Below are 15,983 nucleotides of genomic sequence, written 5' to 3' on the forward strand. Positions count from 1 at the left end.
AGAAAAAGCCCTTGGAAAAACATTGATAGAATTTGATTTAATATTGTTGGTTTCTATGAATAAATTAGTGTATACATACATATGTATGTATATATAAAAAACTTAAATGTTTGAACGACGTTATATTTATTATTATTTACATATGTACATATACATACATATGTAATAAATACAGCGGAATTCTTAGTAATGAGAAAATTATCATTATATACCAGTTTACATATGTGCTTGTGAAAGCATATTGTACATAAATTATAATGTATGCATGTATTTACTGATAATAAATACACAATAAGTTGGCTTTTTCGTAAACGTAAAATTAAATCATAAAAAAATCCAATTTAGACTTACATACATCCTCAACGAGATAGAGGGTAACAAAAGCATAATAAACGGCTTTTGCAGACTTGCATCGGGCGAAGTGCATTGCATGCATTCGAGCTAGCACACAGAAGTGAGAGCAAATGGAGTCGAAAACCCTGGAGATGTGCCAAGCGAAGAAATGCACATGGTTGCCGGACTGACGCATCTCAATTTCCACGGAAAATCTCGCACGGATTCCGGTAAAAGGGGCGGGAAAAAAGAAAAACTTGAAAAGTCGACTCGCATTCCAGACCCGTTTAAAATCACTTCGCCCGGAGCACGGTAAATTTAAATTATACGAAACTTTACACGACCCGGCGCCGGAAGATACGTCTAAATTATTATTATTATACATTCGCAAGAAGATTTAGCTGTAGCTAGAAGATTTACCGAATGTTTTCCAAATGCAATAAATTTAAATCAATTTAATTGTTTAATTTTTCTCATACATTATTGTGTACTATTGTGTAAAAGCGAAATCGCAGGAGCGTCTGAAAGTCTGGGTTTTGTACCGATTTTCTGGTTTCGCCAGCGTTGCAAATTTGTTGTCGATTTGTGCAAACACAACTATCGTACAGCGTTCGCCAAACGGTGTGGCGCGTTCTTCGAAGCGGGGGATTGTCATTGTTAGAAATCACATTCATATCACAGTGTCGATTGTGATCAAATATCTCGAATGCCACAATGTCTGGCGCGTCCTCTACACGCTTATATTGAGGGCGAGGACGCAAAAGGAAAACTACACCTTTAGATAAAGTTACAAATACCTTTGTTTGAGTAATAGGATCGATAGCGAGGCGCTTCTGTTTTATTATACAATCGACACGAAATTAACGTAACAAAATTCATTCACCTACGTGACTATTTTTTTTTTATTTTAAATAAATAAGTAGGTGTATCTATTTGTAAACAAACCAAATAAGGCAATATATGTACATATGTAAATAGTTTTCATTTATCACTTCCGATGCGTACGTGATAGGGATTTCAATACCGGTACTACTGGGGGCTTTGCAAAATTTGGCCTTCGGTACTACCGGTAGTACCGAAATATAATAACTTCGATTTTTTGTTAGATGAATTGTTTTTAATTGAGAAAAAAAAATTTGGTTTTTATGGATTAAAAAATCAGCTAGTTTGTATGGATTAGTCGAAAAATGAGTCAAAACTCATCATCCTTTTTGACCTACTATTCAAAGGAGCTGCTAAGTAAATCATAAATTTTAAAATCAAAGATAAAGTATGCTGAAACTGTCGCACTTACCTATAGCTGAAACGATTTCCGAAAACCTATGTTTTTCACTCGACAATTATTTATATGTAATATTAACAGATAAAACCATTCCTTCCACCCAAAAATTATTTAAAACAAGGAGCACGCAAAAAATGTTGACTTTTTTGACACTCGCTGATCGGTGATTCGTGCGGCGTTAAAAGGACTCAAAACATTGTAATTATGAAAAAAATAATTTAAGTAATTGAATTAAATAATAATTGAATTACCTACAATAAATCAATACTATTTTATTGGTAATTAATTAGACTTTACTTTGCTTAAATAAATCAATACCAAAACTACCGATGGTGGAATTTTTTTTTAACAAATGTCGCTATTTTTGGAATCCCTAATTCCTAATCAATCGTCTATATTTTCCTAATAGGTAAATAGACGATTGATTAGGTACAAACAAAAGCTATTACAATCAGTTGTCGTCATGGAAAACAATGGAGATTATTTATGAGCAAGCTTTGAACAAGGATTGGCGATAGGTATGATAATACAATAATATTCGTATCGAACGCGACTATCGGACAACGCCATATAAGCTACAAAGGAAATGCGATTCCGATTGAACTGTCATATCTCGGAGAACGACAAACGCAAACGCGAAACGAATTAAATTTTCGCCGAAATCGATTCAAGTGGCGCGAGACGACGAAGCCGGGAGATATCGCAATTTAACAAGAAGAAGAACTCGCTCTGTAATAATTTGAAATAAATCACCGAGGAAAATGTACCAAGGCTACGATGTGGGACACAAAAGGTTTGAGGAACGGCGTTTCCGCGGTTATTCCGTTTAAATTTCCCCATATATTAATTTAATGTCGGGGTATCATAATTTAATAATTCTTTCACGGCCGATCCGTCGTCCCAACGAGGTGACATTATAATGCGTCACGGCCAATTTCCCGCTGAAATTTCGCTTTATATTCATCACAGTACAAAGCGTAAAATTTCATATGTCGAATACTCTTTCCAGGAAACGAATAAGTATATTTTCATACTACAACATTCGAGCGAACAAACAATAGATTCTCGAAAAACAATGATTCATGAAATTCTATGAAAGTGTAAATATTTTACTCGTTCTTTCTTCAGAGGTCGTTTTTCACGCGAACACACGTGGAATATCGGAGAGACGAGAGAGCCGAGGACGATGAGGTGTTTCCGTTTCCATTTCCTGGCATGACACAGTTTCTGGGCAGTTTTACTTTCGACACGGGGCGGCCACCTTGCTCAACCCCCGCTCCGCTTCTCTTTCCATTTCCCGAGGTGCAAGAGTGAACGACCCTTGCCAAGAGTTTGCAGCTTCCCGATCGATACCGCACGGACCTGCACACAGATGCAAGCCGTCCGACGAAAGCGAACCCCAAGACACAAAGGAAATGTAATATGCACCGGAAACCTTTGCACGATTGGAATAAATTCTTTCCAAAATATCAACGTGCATCGGATTTAAATTCAAAGAAAAAGACTTGAATTTCTCATTAATTTTGCGTTTCAAAAGACAGCACATAAAAAGACAATAAGAATTATTCAGAATATATAAAATTTCAGATTGACAAACATGTATGTATATTATATGCAAAATATATATTTATTAAAAAACTAGTGTTTCGGAAGTGTCTATTTGAACAAACATTTTTGCTATGTAGTTTGTTAAAAATTATAATAACATTTAAAAAGTTAAACAATTATCACTTCCTCAATGACACAACATTTCAAAGTAAGTACCCACATTTAGAAATTACACATAACAGTGTGTCAGAATTATTATATCATTTATAAAAATGTGAAATGATATTTACTGTTTGAATAAATAAAAAAGTAAACTTTAATTCTAGACAAAGGATGTAGCGTGGATAAAAACAATAAGCTGTGGTCAAAGCAGGCAACAATTCAATATCGTTCAACGTTCATCCATATATGTACATATGTATGTACAAACTCAATAAAGGTATATACATATACCTATTTTGGTACGTATACACTTTCTGAGAGTGTTTCGCTATTGAATTTTACAGTTGACGATTCTTATTAAAATTGCAATGGAAACTTCCACTTTCCGACAAGTTTATTTTTCTCAAGACGCGGAAAGCGAAACTGGAAAGCCAGCCTCCGCTGGAAAGGGAGAGTGAAAGCCTAGAGAAAACTGGCAATTTAACGATCAATAAACTTATTGCATACACAATTAAACAAAAAAAACCTTCAAAACGTTATAAGACTTCTCCGAAAAAAAAAAGGATTTGAACGAGCTTAATAAAAAAACGAATAAGCAATTTTTTCTACGCGTAAAATTAACGAGAATTTTTCACCAAAAACTCAACAGTAGCTGATTACAAATTTTCCACACAGACGTTAGCTAATCAAAGATTTATATTGCGACGTGTTATTTTATGTTTGTCTTTCATACCGAAAGGGATTTTTTACGACTTGACTCATGAGCGCTCGGAAACATTAAATAAACGAGAAAATGAAGATAAAGTACCGTAATAATAAAACAATGAAATAATACACAACACTCTAAAAAATATAATAAAAAAAACAACTTGCCATAAAGAAATATTCATAAGAAAAAATACATAATAATGAGACATAACCCTTGACCGCACCCTCGCCCTGAAAATTTTAATGAAGATCTCGTCGGAGGATGCAATGCATAATAAAATTGCTCCAGTTTTATATTAATATTCCACAAACACAAAAAAGTGCGAGAGAGTTCATAAATACACATCCGAATTAAGCACTTTTCAGTGACCTATAAAGCGAAAAGTACATACATACATCGTGTGACTTTATGCTCCAAATCGACCGAGCTAAATTTAAAAGTGAGTTTTATGAAAAATTTAACGATAAATTCAACATTAAAAACAAAAACAGACAGATAACGCAAAAAAGGAAACAATATACTTAATACGTCTGATATTGACTCCCATACAGTAGACTCGGCAGCTAAGCTATGTATATAAGTTCTAGCTTAGAACACAGCAACACGCCGAAGATCACATTTTTGCCTGTAAGCAATAAATAAACGCGAAGTCGTGAATCAACAGTTTGGATCCAAACCCAAATGTGGGACGAGCGAAGCCTGAGCCCGTGGGGGAAACTGGGCCAGGCCTCGCGATCCAACCGGGCACAGCAACTGGAAGGAAAGAGAAAGGAGCGAGAGGGTGACCCAGTTGCGGGTCCGTATCAGGTCACCGGTCCTCCTCCACATCCCCCCTGAACCCAAACCCAACGGCCATGTGACCTATTACCGGATACACCCCTGGAGCGCTCGATCCGCCACTGGTGCTCACGTGTCGCTCTATAAATAGCGGCCTGTTCGCTTACGCAAACATCCCTCCCCCCCCAAATATGTTACAAGTGCACCCGATAATGTGTTGATGGCTATTAACAAAACTTATCAATAATCCTCTCAGCGATAAAGTGATCTCGCCGGTTATTACCTACATACATATATATTTTCCGATGATAGGTGGGGTGTGAGCACATTCATCAAAGTGACTCGTGTATGTTAGTATTATACAATATAAACATTCCCTTTCTAGTCGTTAACAGGTATATATCAATGTAGATATTGGGAATTTCATATGGATGTAAATGAAAATAGTATATAATATGTATCTCAATTTGAACAACTGGTAGATCTTACAATAAAATCTTATACATACTAAAACCGTCCTACAATGCGAATCTCGAAACCTAATTTTTATATCTAACTGTATTGAAGGCTTATATGTATTTAACTGTATTCAAAGCATCATATCAAGGGAAAAAATAAAGCATAAACACTTGGAAATAACCTAATAAATGCGCCACGGGTGAAAATTGAAAATGAGATAATAGTCTTACACGGGAATAAATAGCCTACAAAGTATTATATATACATATGTACATGTGGGTGTGGTTTTAAGCTTTTCATGTTTTCCACGTTTTTTACACGGAGGACTTGTTTACATCGCAGTAACACGGTTTGATAGAAAAACAAACAAAAAACAAAATTGATTTGATGCAAATACAAATACATTAATTCGTTTGAAGAAAGCACGTCAGTTTTCATTTGTCTAAAATTAACAAATAATATACATATACATATGTATAACAAATATATTGCTTCTGAAATATTCTAGATTTTATTATATTCAGTATATACATACCAACATACTTACATTTTTTTACCAAGGTGTCATTACGACATCGCCTCAAGGCGACACCTATGGTTAACTTTGTACATATAAATTTATAATATTATTATAAAGTTTGAAATTAAATTCAAATAATGGTGTCAAGTGAAGGTAGATGGCCAATTAGGTAGATGGAAATCAGAAAAATTGGCAAACTCTGATAGGAAATGATCGATCTGGAGTCACATATATCCAAGGTCTGGCCAGCAACACTGAATCAGGGCTCGAACCCGTGACCTCTCACTGGTTACAGTGAGCCATGTTACTGGTTAATTTTATGTATATAACCTAGTTTCATGTAGTAGTTATTTCAATTGTTGACAATGAGCGGATAGTCACTACAAGTGTAATATTAGTCAAGCTTTTTTCAACATATACACAGAAATTTTCTCACACTACATGAAATTCTTAATACGCTAATAATTCTTAATAACTTGCGTGGTCCAAAGACTTATATTTGCCGTGCAGATAGTTAGAAAAAAAAAGATATTCAGTCCAGTACGTTCAGAAATCAAATATTGACATAGGCGCGAGCAAGCACGAGCCGGCAATTTGATTGAATTTGGACGCTCGATCGTTGACGGATGAGCGCGGAAAGGTCGTCACTCCGAGAAAATTCATTTCAACGCGAATAAAAAAAAACATACACAGAAAAAAATCTGTCCGGATTGCGAGGAAATCTTTGGAGATTCTGTAAACTCATTTCGCGAGGCTTATCGCGAAGAAATCGGCGCATTTAACCCTAAGTGACTTCACAAAAGCGTCGCTTTCGCACAAAAGCCCGTCGCAAAAGCGTTTTATTCATCGCCGTTCGAATAGCCGAATTCAAACTTCACTCATAAATAATAAACCCGAATTCCATTACAAAAAATTAATTTCAACTGAAATAAAATGCGCGTTAATAACATTAGTGAATGCGATACATTGCTAAAATACCGTCTACGTTAGATAAAATCACTTACAGAAATATAATATATACAGAAAGTACTTACATATATACATACATACATATGTACACACATTGAATACATACATATGTACACACGTTAATTCTTAGGAAAGAATTAAAATAAAATATTTAAATATATTAAAATTCGTGATGAAACCAAGGTCTCACGGATCCACAATTCATTGTCAATATTACTCACACAGAATCACAATTCTTCTTTTAATGCACGCAGGATGCGCGCAGTGAAATTGTATTAATACTAAACAGAAATATTCAATTGAAATTTTTTATAAATTTAAATGACTGTATTAAGCTTTCATTTGTTAATATGTATTGCAATCGATCGGAAAAAATAATATTCATTCACTTTTCAATTGAATAAAAACACAATATGTAAAGCCACTATTGTCAATACCAAATACAATGCAATTATTTGAATCGGAATAAATTGCAAATCAAAACGAACGAAACAGCAACGCAAGTCGCGCAATTGAAAATTTGTATTTTAATTGCTTGAACGCACTTGAATATGTAATTGCATTTGATTCGTTGCAGAAACACAGCTAAACAACGTTCGAAGCAATATTCAATGGATATCAGCAATTCAAATCGACCCACACTATGTATGAACATATGTACATACATACATATTACAAATCCCAAAGGACTCTTCATCGGCCGCTTCAACATATGTAATTCAAATAAAGAATGGACTGCGTAGTAGTAATTCAAATGCATTTTTTCGCAAATAAAAAACCATATTATTGTGACACGTGTAGTACAAATTTAGCTCAATATATTCGACGAGTAGATATGAATGTAAATAAATACAACATACACATTTTGTTTATCGATGTATTTATTTATGTCAATGTTCGAAAGCTCGCCTCTCGTTTGTGTACTTTCAAATTTGTATTTCACTTTTATAGCTTAAACTCTGTTTTAACGAGTAAAGTTTTACCAAGGATAATTGCCTTATCGGATCAAACAGTCCTTAAAACTCCGATAGACTGACAAGAAAATTTATAAAAGTAAAAAAAAATAAGCCGTTGCTTATTCACGAGACACAAAACGTCCGTAAAACTCGAATAAACAAAAACAACCCTGCAAAATATTCACCTTCGAAAATTTTCACCCGAAAATTAATCTAGTAATAATTAATAGCAAAAGTCGCTCGTAATATGCAGAAAACGCAAGGTAAACGATATTAACTCTGCAAACGAGATAAACGTAACAAATGTACAAGATTATGAGACTCAATGCTATCTTGATTAAGCGTAACTTGATTTTACCATTCGACTACTGTAAGTTTGCACACGGTGCAATGTACTTCTATTTATTAAATAAAACATATAGTAAAGGTTTTTATCGTGACATAATCGTTACGTGAGTTTAGAAATCTTGAACAACTAATCTAAAACATACACACATACAAACTTCAGAAGAGAAATTAATACACAGCAAGAAACTATGAAATTGTATAGAGAAGTCTTTGACCTCTCAAGCAATTCTAGTCTGCGAACTACATATGCACATACAAAGTTTACATTCAGAGTAAAAATTAAATGGTATGATTGTCTTAAGTTATCTTATCATTAAACGTCTATATATACATACATATAGTTAAGTTTCCAGTAATATTATACAATCAGCACAAAATTTGTTTATATTAAACATTGCACAACGATCTATGTATAATATATATATGTATAATTGCATTGTGTGTAATTGAGCATTTTCAACATATGGCAAACGTGCCGTTCATTGCATACAAAGCAAACGCCATCTGGCATCGAAATACAAATTAAATCACAAAGCTTAAAAAGACCACTATCAAATTCGTACATACCATACATTCGAAGCAAATTAAAGTTCGCAAAACTAGTCGAAGTCGTGCTAAGCAAACTGTTACAAAACATTACGAAATACGAATATAAGAATATGTATGTACTTGGAACGACTTTGTTCCGGGTGGGACAGAGCTCGGTACTCGTTGCGAGCTTACTTGACCGTATTGATAAGATGTTTGACCGTGAGGTATCAGTGGTTATGGAAACGGCGCAGTTTCTGATTTTGCCGCAGGAATACCAATGAGAGAAGGACGTATTATGGCGAACGAGACTGGCCCGACAGGTCTTTGTTCGGAGACCAGTCGCACATGCGGTCGTACAGTTATGACGGGCGATCGCCTAACTGTAAAATAAATTAAAATCATTACCGGGTAATGACGGCGAGCACCGCGACGCTGATACAGGGATAAAAGACTCTCAAACGGTGGTGACACGACGGCACTCACAGTCTCAAGATTGAACATTTTTGAGAACATCTCCCCTGTCGTCCTTCGGATGAGAAGCATTGCCACACTGCCAATAGAAATAAACAAATTAATATATTTTTTCGAACATGATATTTTAAAAATCATCCAACATAATATGTAAAGCGATATGAAAAATGTTCAGAAACACCGATATGGACGTGCCACCATAATAAGCCGCGATTGTGGGAAGAAGCACCGATTAATTTTGATTTTGCAAAATAACACCATACAATAAAACCATGACCGTTAGTTATATACATATGTAGTTTGCACACACACACACACTCTAACTAATTCAATAGTCATTAGATTAGGTCTGTCAATGTCCTCACTGCGCTGATGACATTTTTTGCAGGAATCAAACCATCCGATATTTTGGACCATTTTGATCAATTTTTGTGTAATATTGTAACGCCAATCGTGAAATTCAGTACTGAAACTGTATCACAATATCACTCTAAATTTAACTAATTAAGTAGTATTACAATAGCATCGTGTACATATGTACATATACACAGAGTGGGCTCTAGGGGGCAGCACACAAGGCCTAGGCCTAGAAGCGCCCTTATTTTTTTTTCTATTTTAATTATGATATTAAAAAATAGCTCTTTGAATTTATAAAACATTTAAATTAAACTTAATTTTTCTACTTTAAGTTTAAATACTGACGATAAAATATTAAAATTAACAAGGAATGCAGGAAATTGTCTGAAAAATGAACTAAGTACTCACCAATCAATCATATTCCAACAAGAAAATGTCGGAATTGAATTTTAATAAAATATTGTTGAAACTAAATATTTAGTATGAATTTAATGAAAATTCTTCTTCAACATTCAATGAAAGTTAATTTTCGATACATGTTGAAGAAGAACTTTTATAAAATTCATTGCTTAAAAAAATGGGCTGGGGGCACCAAATACCATCGGGCCGGTTCTGCATATATGTATGTATAAAGAAAATAAAATCTTCATAAGAGGTATCTATTTAAAAGGATTTCCCAAAAGGAAAATCTAAACGAAAGTAAAATCAGCACTCATTCACTCCTAAAACACTCATTCACTTATTTGAATTGAAATTGAAAAATAATAAAAATCATAAAACAAAACTGATTATTACAAAATAGCCCCATCATAATAGATTGACCATGCGACAATTTAATATCATCTATCTCCGAAAATATCTACGGCTCTTTGAAACTTATTAACAAATGTGACATTGCAGTGGTTGTCAGTCAAAGAAGATGAGCGTTTCCGTTCGATTGCAGGAGCACAAGGTCAATTTTCGGATTGGTGATTAAGCAACCAATCTTCACGACAAAGGTTCCAACAATATCGCAACATACATATTCACGAAAGGCTGATTCATAAATTCGCGACTAGACTCTAAAATTAATATAAACACATGGATTTTGAATAATGTATTCACTTGGGCGGTTTGCAGGTATAAATCTCAATAAGGCATGTCTCAAACGACCTATCAAAATTCATAAGCCGTTTGCCAATTTTCATACGATTCTCAAAATTCAACCATTTCGAGCAGAAAGATAATCGACTTTTGAATATTGCATGTAAAACCATTTGGCATATCAATTATTATCGACGGGTCAATGGCACGACGCTTGTGCAATTTTTTCCTCGTTTGCGGTTTTTCTTTTTTTTTTTTAACAAATCGAAGATCTTATTCATCGAATACAGTTAGAAGTAATTCCGCAATGAAGTAATATGAAAGACAAAATGCTCTTTCTCAATACATAATTTGGATATTGGTTAGATAGACTAAATGTACAGTGTACGCGAATAGCATTTCCCACGACGAGTATGAACGGACGAGTTTATTACGATTAGGGTGATCGTCCTTCCAAAAAAGGAGGAAGTTTGGTGACCTTTGAGCTGATGCCCCATCAGACGAACCCCTTTGTTCTATCGACGATCGTGTTTTGCCAAGTTCTCAGAAACCGCATTGAAGGACGACGAACCTAGACAGCGACCACCTGTCTTACACACACGCGCACGCGAAATAAAGGATACGCCCGAAAATGACGATTATCAAGGTCATCAAACTTCAAATTTAAATTTCAAACACGTACGAGCTGTATTAATGCAAAGAAAAATGAGTTAAAAAACCCAACCATTAAAATGTACAACTTACATGGTAAACAAGACAATTTTTTCATTGTTTAATTTAAAACATACAAATCATTCAATGACTTATAAATGTGACGACCCTCCCCGTTATGATATATACATAGTCTCATAAATAGATCGCTCATGATAAATATGAAAATAGTCAAGTGCAGTCGGTGGGAGATAATTTAAAATAGACAGAACTTAAATTAGTCATTTGTTAATTTCAAACAAAAAGCAAATAAAAGATACCAAAAGTTTCATTCAAATTCGAAGCTAAAATTATATCTGAAGCGATGCACGAAACTTACAAACGAAAATGGAACGTAATGGACAATTAACACGAAAGCACAACGATCCCGATGCAAACTTTCAAATATCAACGGCTCTTTGTTCAGTATTGGACGAGTGTCAAATTGCAGTCTGCTGAAATTTCATCGAGATAAATGGTTATAAAAGTCAAAGTCGCTTTAAGCAATTCAATACAATCTCGATTGAAACAATTACAGTAAAACCTTCTAAGAATCAGATACACGAGTACACTATAATAGAAAGTACGTAAAAGTATGAACATCTTACGAAAACAACTACCACTGTATGTATGTGTATGTACATTATTTACAAAGGCTATATATTTGGAAAAACAACTTCAAATAATATCTAACCAATCATCGACGTGTACTTTTTATCCCTTGTTAAGCTAAAGCAGCGGAGAGAAGCGAGGTCGTTACGATAACATCATCACAAGAGACACGACAAGAACACAGAGTGCTAAATTTATTCGACAATGTCAATGCCAACGTCGACTTCAAGGAAACGCCACTGGCACGATTCGCAGTGGACCAAACTTCGAATTGTCCATGTTGTTGGCCCACCGACAGTGCACCCAAAACATGACGAAATTATTTTCATCATCATTGCACGCGTACACAATGAAAAACCGTTTACCGGGAAATGTTCTAAGAACGGAAGTTTACAATTGTTATTTATTTCGAAATATTTCAAAAGCTATTTATCAAACATAAATATATCAAATAATTAAAAAAATGAATAAAGAATTTTACAATTGTTTCTGTTATGTGTATTTGTTTTTATGTAGGTACTATGTACAAACATACATATGTACATATCTAATATATAATTTCGAAAGAGACTTTGTATGTAAGAAAATATTGTTGAGTGGGATTTGGTTGGGAACTTCGAAAACAAGTCAAAATTTTCATGACGACATGGAGACGGTGGACGGGGGGCGCCGGGGGCGAAGGCCCCCGGGGGCGCAGGGGGCGAATGCCCCCAAGAGGCGCGGGGGGCATTCGCCGGAGGTTGAACTTTGTAAACGAAACAGTTTCTATGACGGTTCGATATATATTTTTTTCGATTAAAATAAATTTAATAAAAAAAATGAATATTTACCATTAGATTCACCATGTTTAAGCTGTTTATATTACAAATACTGAGTGAAGCCGGGTAAAACAACTAGCATACAAATAAAATAAGAACACAAAATGATAAAAGCATATCTTTATATATGTACCTCTCCACTACACATGTAATTAAGATAATCTATTTGAAATCTAATATTTTATATTAAAATGACATATGTATGTATGTATGTACTAATGTACATACTTTGCATTACTTAATTGGTAGAATATGTCAAAGACATACGACATTCAAATTTTGATATGTCTAGACAGCAATTTAGTTACTAAATAATTCAAAGAAGTAATTTCCTTCATTGAGATTAGCAAGGATTTGAATTTCAGGATGAAAATGACGCATGATAATCCTTTTCATGTTAATTAAGACTAATTGAATTATGTTTACACATACCAAATAATTTTCTATGAAAAACTTAAAATATACGGACGGTTGTAGAACGGTTTTTGTTCTTTATTCAAAAACAAACGCTTCTTTTTTTCTAAATAGCTTCAGAAAGTTTTTCTTATTTACCCGCAGTAAAAATAAAAAATCTACCCTCAATATTGCCGTTTGTTTATCTCATTCAATCACCACACGAAAACTTTATTACTTTTACTCATAAAATTTGATGGTGAAGATATTACAACTCGTCTACCAAATTGTCAAGACTACTTTCCAAATTGAAGCATTAACTTCTCAAACTAATAAACAAAAAATAAAAATACTGTAATTTTTCCAAACTATTATTGTATTTTTCATATGTTTAAATAAATGATTATAATGTAGGAAATCGACAATAGTTAATACGCGAATGTGCCTAGTATACAAAAAGAACTACATATGTATGTACATATGTATGTTAAACACTAAACAAGCATGAATCAAATAAAAATCCAAAACCTCTCACATGAACAGATGAATAATCACAGCAACAATTTGAATCATCAAACAAGAAAAATATGATAATTATTTATAAAAATCGAAATGCGAAAGGAAGTCACCCCCAAGTGATATATAATAAATATTTCAAGAATAATATACGATATAACGAGTGAATAATTGACCAAACAACGAACTCGAATTATGAAAACTACCAGTTATCAGGAAAATCTTTGAGTGCGAAATTCACGGTCGTATAAACGAAATAAAAAATTCAATAGATCGACCTTAGAACCACAACGAAGTAAATTACATATAGTAAAAAGTAGAAACTTTTACGATAATAAAAGGCGTTATTATTTAAATTATACGACTATTAAGTTATAAATAAAAATAATCATATTCAGTGAATACACTAAAAAATTCGCGTCATACTTTCCGATTACATTGTAAATAAGAGGTATTCGTAGGTCACTACACAAAATTATCAATTGATATACCTGAAGAAATCTAAAATCCGTTACTAATTGAATATCGTCCCACTATTACAGTACCGGCCGGCTATATACGTAAATAGCCTTTCAAGTTATAGATAACCCATTCAAGTTGTTTCTCCTGGTTTTTATTAGACTTTTAGTAAGCCCAAATAACTGAACAACCAAATGTATCGACAGTTACACACTGGAAAAGAAATAGTGAAGCATTTTTCATTGCACGAATAACAACAAACACCATTTTCGAAAAATACACGATGCCAGAATTTTCTCGGACGATTTGTTTTGAAGGCTTTTCCGACCGCTTTTTCCTAAAGGAGGCCGGAATATTCAAGGGCGACCCACTATGGCGGTCACAACGTATTACTTGCGTAATTGAAAATCGATCGGTCGACGTCATACGATGAATGCGTAAGTTTTACATACAAAAAAAGTAAATTGTATGTACCCATAAACTAAAATGGCACTTGACTATAAATAATTAAATTGAACGGACGCGAACGACGGGGTTTATGATCTACGATATTATCACACTACATTTTACAGCATGGAAAAATGCAATAATATTATATTATACACCTACATAAAAACCTGGGTACATTTTCATAATCTATGGAAATGATCGAATTTCTTTTACATATAAATAGGTATGGGTAACATGATTAAGAATAATCAACAGAAACTGTTGTTTAATGCGAAAAAATATTAATTTTGGGGAAAATCATCATATATATAATAGCGATATTCTGTATGTATGTATGTGTGGGATAACGCTCGCCGTACTATTATAGTCATTTCGATTCGACATACATATGTACGTCACAGCTAAAACACTGCCAGCAAAATGTACGAATATAATAACGAATCAAGAAAAAAAACAGTATATATACTGTTTGCTATCAGTATTTCCTCTAGGAAAATAGTCTCAGAGCATTTAGCACCATCTATTGAAAATTAATTTTTCTATTGCTGTTTTATATTTTATATATACCTATGTGGTAGGAAGGCAGTCTTTACCCGATTAAATTTTCATCGGGTCTATCACTATATTACAGGTCTGTTACCGAGAGTTGGCGCGTTCTCATACTCTACGTTCTCGCACATGCACGCGAAAGAGACAGAGCGTCTTTTTTTATTATAAAATGCAGTGTGACAGTATGCAATGCATCTATTCACAGACACTACACGGGCGCATTTGTTCGGTAACAGAAATTGCTTATTAAAATTGATTTAGCGCGGTTTTGAACCATTTTTTTCTCATTAAACAGTTAAATATAAATATTAAATTAATTGTATTTTAAAAGTATTTGAAAAAAATACGACCGCGATGCGGATCGAACACAGAACCGACACATTTTTTTTTTTTTTATTTAATAACTTAATATTACCCATGCGATGATATTTCATCGGGCACAACACTAGTTTAACTCTGAAGACAAAAAAAACTTGTTTTTTTTACTGCTTGAAGACACGGTTAATATATTACTACATGAAAGAGTTGTTCTAAATCTAAAATACACATAAAAGAAAATGCAATAAATCACATTACTTAACTGAAAATGCAATATTTATATTACAATAATCATTTACGCCCAGTGCGTATTGTACTTAATAAAAAGATAAACTCACCAAACAAGAAAAGTCTAAATAGTCGAGGTGTAAACAAATAAAATCTCGCAGTGGTATAAAGGTAAACAGTAACCAGGCTCGCAAAAAACTTCCCCGTCGCTAATTACTTTTGAATTTCCGAGAACTCATTTTATGTAGCTTAGAACCCAGACTCGGAACGAAGATTCGTCAGAGGAAATTTAGCAAAGTACATATAAGCTGGAGCGGTCTAATGGAAAATGCCACATTATTGACCAAATAAATGCGGTTGCCTTTGATGATTAATGAAGTTCACGGTTCACGCAAAGGTCGCGGGTGAGGCGACCAACTGCCACGATTTTCAGCACGCCTAAACG

At 33.9% G+C, this 15,983-nt stretch overlaps 1 protein-coding gene across 4 annotated transcripts in view; it reads right to left on the reverse strand.

The window, feature by feature from the left end:
* Ypel (Yippee-like) overlaps positions 1-15,983 on the reverse strand; it is a 106,482-nt gene that overhangs the window by 58,125 nt on the left and 32,374 nt on the right. For 2 of the 4 annotated variants that reach the window (XM_077433563.1, XM_077433566.1), the window contains exon 3: positions 9,000-9,144. The exons of the other annotated variants lie outside the window; for them this stretch is intronic. The gene's annotated coding sequence lies outside the window, so the exon portion shown is untranslated. The remainder of the gene's footprint in view (positions 1-8,999; positions 9,145-15,983) is intronic. 4 annotated transcript variants of the gene reach the window in all.

The sequence above is a fragment of the Arctopsyche grandis genome, chromosome 6 (genome assembly GCF_051622035.1).
Source record: "Arctopsyche grandis isolate Sample6627 chromosome 6, ASM5162203v2, whole genome shotgun sequence".
NCBI lineage: Eukaryota > Metazoa > Arthropoda > Insecta > Trichoptera > Hydropsychidae > Arctopsyche > Arctopsyche grandis.